This window comes from Pinus tabuliformis, chromosome 3_1, assembly GCF_031772625.1.
Source record: "Pinus tabuliformis cultivar Carrire ecotype Pingquan chromosome 3_1, CPIR1, whole genome shotgun sequence".
Lineage (NCBI taxonomy): Eukaryota > Viridiplantae > Streptophyta > Pinopsida > Pinales > Pinaceae > Pinus > Pinus tabuliformis.
Genome location: NC_142301.1, coordinates 633,456,326 through 633,462,534, shown reverse-complemented (window position 1 = coordinate 633,462,534; position 6,209 = coordinate 633,456,326).

Below are 6,209 nucleotides of genomic sequence, written 5' to 3'. Positions count from 1 at the left end.
CCTTTGTCATCACATTAATGGTAGCTCCTAGATCAATCAAGGTATGTGGGATCATTGTGCCATTGATGTGGACATCAACTACTGGGCTTCCAGGGTCCAAATATTTTGGACAGATTACCTGCTCCAACATCAAGTCGAACAGTTGTTCTATGACATTGATGGTTGAGGCATCTCTCTTGCACCTTCCTGGATGCCTAAAGCACTTCTCTTTGATCAACCTATTGTAGATAGGTACATCTTTTATGGCTTGGAGAAGTGGTATCTTTACACATAAACGTTTAAATTCTCCCAGGAGTTCAGTTTCTTCTGGGGTACGCTAGACTGTCACGGATACTCTTAGGAAAGGGGGGATTTGCTTTAGGTTTGTTTTCCTCTTTATCTTCCTCAACCTCCCTGGTTGGAGGCTGACTATCTGGGAGAACTTTCCCAGATCGCAAGTTAATTTTCCTGAATCTCCACAGCATAGTTGGGCATGAAGGTTCCCCAATATACACTTGCTGAGCCTGTCTGTTTTTCGGGTTCGGATTTGGCTGGGCAGGAATTTGGGGCTGATTTGGTGGACCAAGAGGTAACGGTTGTGGTTGGGTAGGTGGTGGAGGCAAAAGAGTGGGAAGAGAGTTGTATTGGGGCCTCCACCACTAATGAGATGCATTCCACTGAGGTTGTGGCCGAGCATAGGATTGAAATGAATGGGTGGCTGGTTGGGCTTGATATTGAGATGTGAAGGACCAAGGAGGTGGCGTGGACCAGGAAGGATGAGCAGGGGGACCCCAAGAAGGTATGGAGGGAACTTGATTGGGGTTGTAGTATGCCTGAGATGTCCCTTGCATCCCCTACCGGTATGGTCTAGGTCCAGGAGGTCTTCTTTTGTTTATGTAGTAGAGCTGTTCAGTGACTCCCTCAACCCCTTGATATACAACTTTAAGTCCGGGCAAGGAAGGGCACTTATCTATAGAATGATTCTCTTCACAGACTAAACAAACCTCTATAGAATTCAATGGGAATTCATTCCTAGGATGCCTCCTGGTGCATCTAGGGAAAAAAATGGCCAAAGCCCTCTCTACTTCCTCTTGTTTTCTTTTGATATGTAAGGTGTCCATTTGCATGGCAAGAGTCTGCAGCGTCTCACTCTTGAAGTCTTCCAACATGTTCCCAATTTCTCCTTTAATGGATGAGTTGGAGGAAGAGGTATTGGCTATGGGGTGACTCCCCCTACCTTTCTTTCTGGCTACCCTAGAATGATTTCTAAAAACAGTCTTTATGTCCTCATAGGGTAGTTGGTAGATGTCTCCCCCGGCCAGTAGATGGAGGGTGTCTAGAAGATCTTCCTGGATTCCCCTGAGCAGGACCAACTTCAGAGACTCAGGGTCAAGTGTACACCCAGCCTTTTGTAACTGAGCTGGAACCTCTCTTCATAGTCTTCCAGGGACTCATCACTTCCTGTGGTCATTCGGAAGATTTCTTCTTTAGTATCTTCTGACCTATAATAGTCTCGATACTTGTTGTTAAAGGCTTGCTGCATCTGAGCCTAGGTTGTGATGCTATTTCCAGGTAATCCCATGAACCAGCGCAATGCTACATCCTTAAGAGTAGAAGGAACAGTTTCAACTTTTGCTCATCTTTTGCATAGTCATAGGTTCGACAGATAACAACAAACTCGAACAACAAGGTGTCAGGATTTTCTGTAGTCAAACCATGGAAATTAGGTAGGGTGGAAGGGCTTATATTCTTCATTTTGGTGTCCCCATTGGTCTCCCGAATGGGAAAGGTACCCTCTATTCTCTCTCCATTCCCCCTAGCATTTCTGTTTTCAGCCATTGGCTCCAAAGGAATGTTTTCTTCTTCTTCTTCCCTTATAGGTTCTTCAAATATGTCTGGCTGTTCACCTAAGGGTTCTTCTTGATCGCAGCCACCGAAGAAGAGAGAAGGTTGGTTGTGTGAAGTAGTGGGGGTGTTGGGCAAAAATTTTCCTGAGTTATCTCTATTCCTACAAGGCATGAAAGGAAATCTTTTTGGTTGGTTTTTATTTCTTTTTTTCCCACACTAATAGTACCTACAAAACTGAAATTGATTGAACAAAAAAAAATTGCAACTAACTGAAATGAACTTGCTGAAATGGAAATTTGCAGAATTGAAAAGGAAAGCAAGGAAATGCAGAACTTGAAAGGAAAGGAAATGACTAGTGTACTTTTGCTTAAATGAGCTATTAGCATAATGTTGCAATAGGAAATAGAAGAAAGCAGTAATCACATAATACTCTGACGTTTTTTCTGGAAACGCCGCCAAAAAGTGGTGAGCAGCAGTATTGCAGCAATAATGGTGCAACTCCTAGGCTGCCTACTTTACTCTTATCAGCTCGGTAGTTCGTAACAAACTTGGAAGCGTCAGTGTTGTATGCACAAGTACTAGTTCTCACTGCAGGTTGTCACTTGGTCAGCTGGCGCGAGATCACTAGGAGCTGAAGCCAACTTCTATGGATTCTAGAAGAAGCTCTATATGTGATGGAAGGAAATAAATATTACTCTACAGATGCTATTCTAACTGCAGAAAGGAGAAAGGCTGAAATGTAAAGCAAACCTAGTAAATCCTAATTAACCAACTAATTCTACTTTTGCAGAAAGCACTATGAAAACCATGAAAGGAATGCCATTACCTACTCAAGGAAGTAAAAAACATCTAACTATGCTATTTCTGGAAGTAAATAAGCAAAAAACATATTTTTGGATTTTTATGTATTTTTATGTGAAATTGACATGCATGTAAATTTATTGTGTGTGAGTGTGGCAGCGAATAGGTGGCGTTGGAGGGTGGTTTTGGTACTTGAGGGGATGTAGGATGGTGTGGATGGGTCCTAGGAGGTCTCAAGTGGCTTTCTAGAGGCTTTTCCCACACTCGGCCTTCAAAATAAAGCCTACAAGAAAATCAACAGGAGGACACAGGAAATCTATAGGAGGAAAAACAGCGTTCTACAGGAGGCCTACAAGAGGAGGCCGAGAGCAGTTTTCACTATTTTGAGGGTGTGAGAGGGGGTGAAAAATATGGATGAAGGTTGGAATGAGGTGTTAGGGTGCCTATGGTCTACCATGAACCACCAGGAGAGAGAAATATGGTTGGATTTTCTCAAGGAGAGAGGAAGAAGTTCTATGGAAAATGCAAGAAACTAAGGCAGAATTGAGGTGAGACTTGGGCGACCTGTAGGGCATGGATCAGATGGAGGATGGGATGGCTGATAGGTTGGCCTGCTACTAGAAGAGATCTGCTGCAAAGGAACTAACAGTCAACCAATAATATCAAACAAGCAATGAAATGAGTGCATCTAGAAAAACAGAGTTTTGCATCAAACTAATCTAAACTATGATCTATGAAAGGAAATGTTGAGAAATGCTACAAGAAAGGAAAGCATGGAAGAAGGATACTGCAAATAAATAAGTGAGCATGATGAAGAAGATCTGAAGCAAAACAGAACTAGACTATTAACCTACTAAAAAGCTGCAAACACTAGAAGTCCTATGAATGAGGAAAATCTGTGTTTTTGGGGCAGCAAGAGGGTCTTTGCCTCAAATCATGGTCCCAAATGGAGGAAGAGAGGCCAAGGCACTCTGTCTAGCATTTTGAGTCTTCTCTTTATCACTGCTTAACCTACTATAGAAAGCACAAATGGAAGCAAACTACTTAATCATCAAAAGCAACCTATTCTTTAACCACAAAAGAAATACATCTAACAGCAACCTAATCTACAACTGAAATAAAGCATACAAATACAAGTAAAGAGGAGCTTGGCTGCTTGGATTGGGCCCTAACCCAAGAGCTTCATCCCTCTAAGGTAAATCAGTGCTAACTCAAAAAGAATTCCATCTTTATTCTCCAAATAATAACAAGATTACATGAAACTATCACAAAATAATAAGCTCGAAGTTGAGCAGAGTTTATATCAGCAAAAATCCAACAAAAAATCCGACCCTACTGAGGCCCTAGGCCTCTATACTTATAAAAATGAAGCTACCAACATATTCCTTAAAATCAGGGAGGCTTGGCTCCCAAAACTTGAGATAATCATCAATCATCCTCCACTTGCTCGGCTGCCTTCTAGTGCATGATTCGACTGCTTGTACTCCAAGCTGAATGAAGGGGAATTCGAAGTGAGGAGTAATAAATGAGGGGGATTTCCTCCTATAAGTCCTCTCCTTTTTCCACTTCGAATTATTGCTGCCATTTGTCCCGTGGATCCTTGACTTTGACATCGAAAATCATCAATAATCTGCATTAAGTACACATTAGACCACATGGCACAATAACTAACTCAACTCACTCTATAAGCATAAATATAATCAGAAAATCATGTAATAAGCTAAGAGAATGGCTGGTTTGACTAGGTTAGGAGGTAAAATGAGCCCATATAATTACCCATTTATGAGGCTCATTAGTACTCTACTTGTAGCCATACCTTATGTAGAGTTAAGTTGCTTGTAGTGGACCATGTCCACTTTGTATTGTAGGATTCCCTCATCTCTCATATAAATACAAAGAGAAGAGAATATTTTGAGAACGTGTACTTGTTCTCTCTTGGAGATCATAGTGACAAGAATTAGAGCTAGGATATTAGAGCGAGCTTGTCTTCTTTTAATCTTCTCCATGTATATGTGTTCTCTTTGTCTTGGATACTAGGTTTTTCATGGAATTCCAAGGGACATTTTAGGGTTAGGGTTTCCCCATAAGGAGGGAAGTACAATAGGGTTTAAGATAAAATATAGAGGTTTAAAGGAAGTATTGTATCTTATAGATCTTGTTTTTTAGAAGATTAGGGTTTTGTGACACTAAAAACCCTTTTGCTACATCTTGTATATTTTTGGGATGCATGGCTAGTTGCAAAGAAGCACTTATTAGTGGTGATGCTAGCTTATTGAGGATCTTTGGTGTAGTGACTAGCCTTGGCTATAAATGATGCATATCTAGATGGAGTTGGAAAATAGGCTTTTTTTATGGTTTACCCGGCTAAGGTTTAGAGATCTTGAATTGTATTAGATTGTGATAAGTTGTTGATATCTACATGTACTTCATTTCCTATATATCTATGTGTATGCATGTGTGTGTAGCGTTGTTAGGTCCCTATAATACTAGTGATGCCCCTATTACTATTGTAGTTGTATCCCTTATTAATATTGTTGTGCCCCTATTGTCCCCATATTGTTATTACTGTGCCCCATAGAATCCCTCTATTATTGTTTTTGTGTCTTTATATTATTATTGTTAGCTCGGCTTGGTTATATTGTGACCCCTTAGACTCCTATATATAGAAAGGAGGTTTTGTCATTTGAATCATCCAAGAATTTTTCATTTGTGTAATGTAAAGGAGGTTACCCCCTCGAAGAGGCTGAATTCTAAGGCATTCAATTATCTTTTCTATCTTTTTGTGAGTTGGTTTCATAGCATTTGGTATTAGAGGTTTTAATTTTAGGGTTTCGCGCTATATTTGTGGAAATATTATCTGAGGAAGTTGACCTTTTTGCAGACTCCCGAATTTCATTCCAAACAGGTGACCTGGGGAAAATCGTCATAAGTTTTATTTTGAGCATCAGATTGAAATTTTGTAAGTTATAGAAAGATGAAATATTGTAGTTTCCTATGTATATTTTTCAGATACTAAGGTCAAAACAGTGACACGTGGCACTTCATACAAGTTCGCTCTTCTGGAAAGGTTTATAATCAGGTCATCTTGGGAGATTGTGCATAACTCTGCCTTGGAGAATCTAAATTTGATCAGACTGGTGGCATTGGAAAGAGGACACAGAAGGCTACTACAGGTCGCAATTTTAGAACTGGATGATCTGAAATTACAAAGATACATCAGATTCAATATTGAGCTCCTACAAAGTGAAAAAAAGGTGTGTAGTTTTTTTTTTTTAATTTTGCATAAGCTTGGTTTGAAAAATTAGTTTGAAGGAATTCAAAGGGCATAATAAAGCATTATTATCGGTAATTGATGCCCCGAGGAAAGAAAATGCAAACACCTAGTAAGCAACCTGAAAGCTCTAGCATGACTCATGAAGAAGAGGAAGAAATGCAACATGATATATCAAAATTACAAGACCAAGTGCAACAAATGTCACTCGTACAAAAAGTAACAGAATCTAAGATGGATGGTTTAAAGAAAGATGTAGAAGCTAAGATGTATGGCGTGGAAGCTAAGATGGATGGCATGGTAGCTAAGA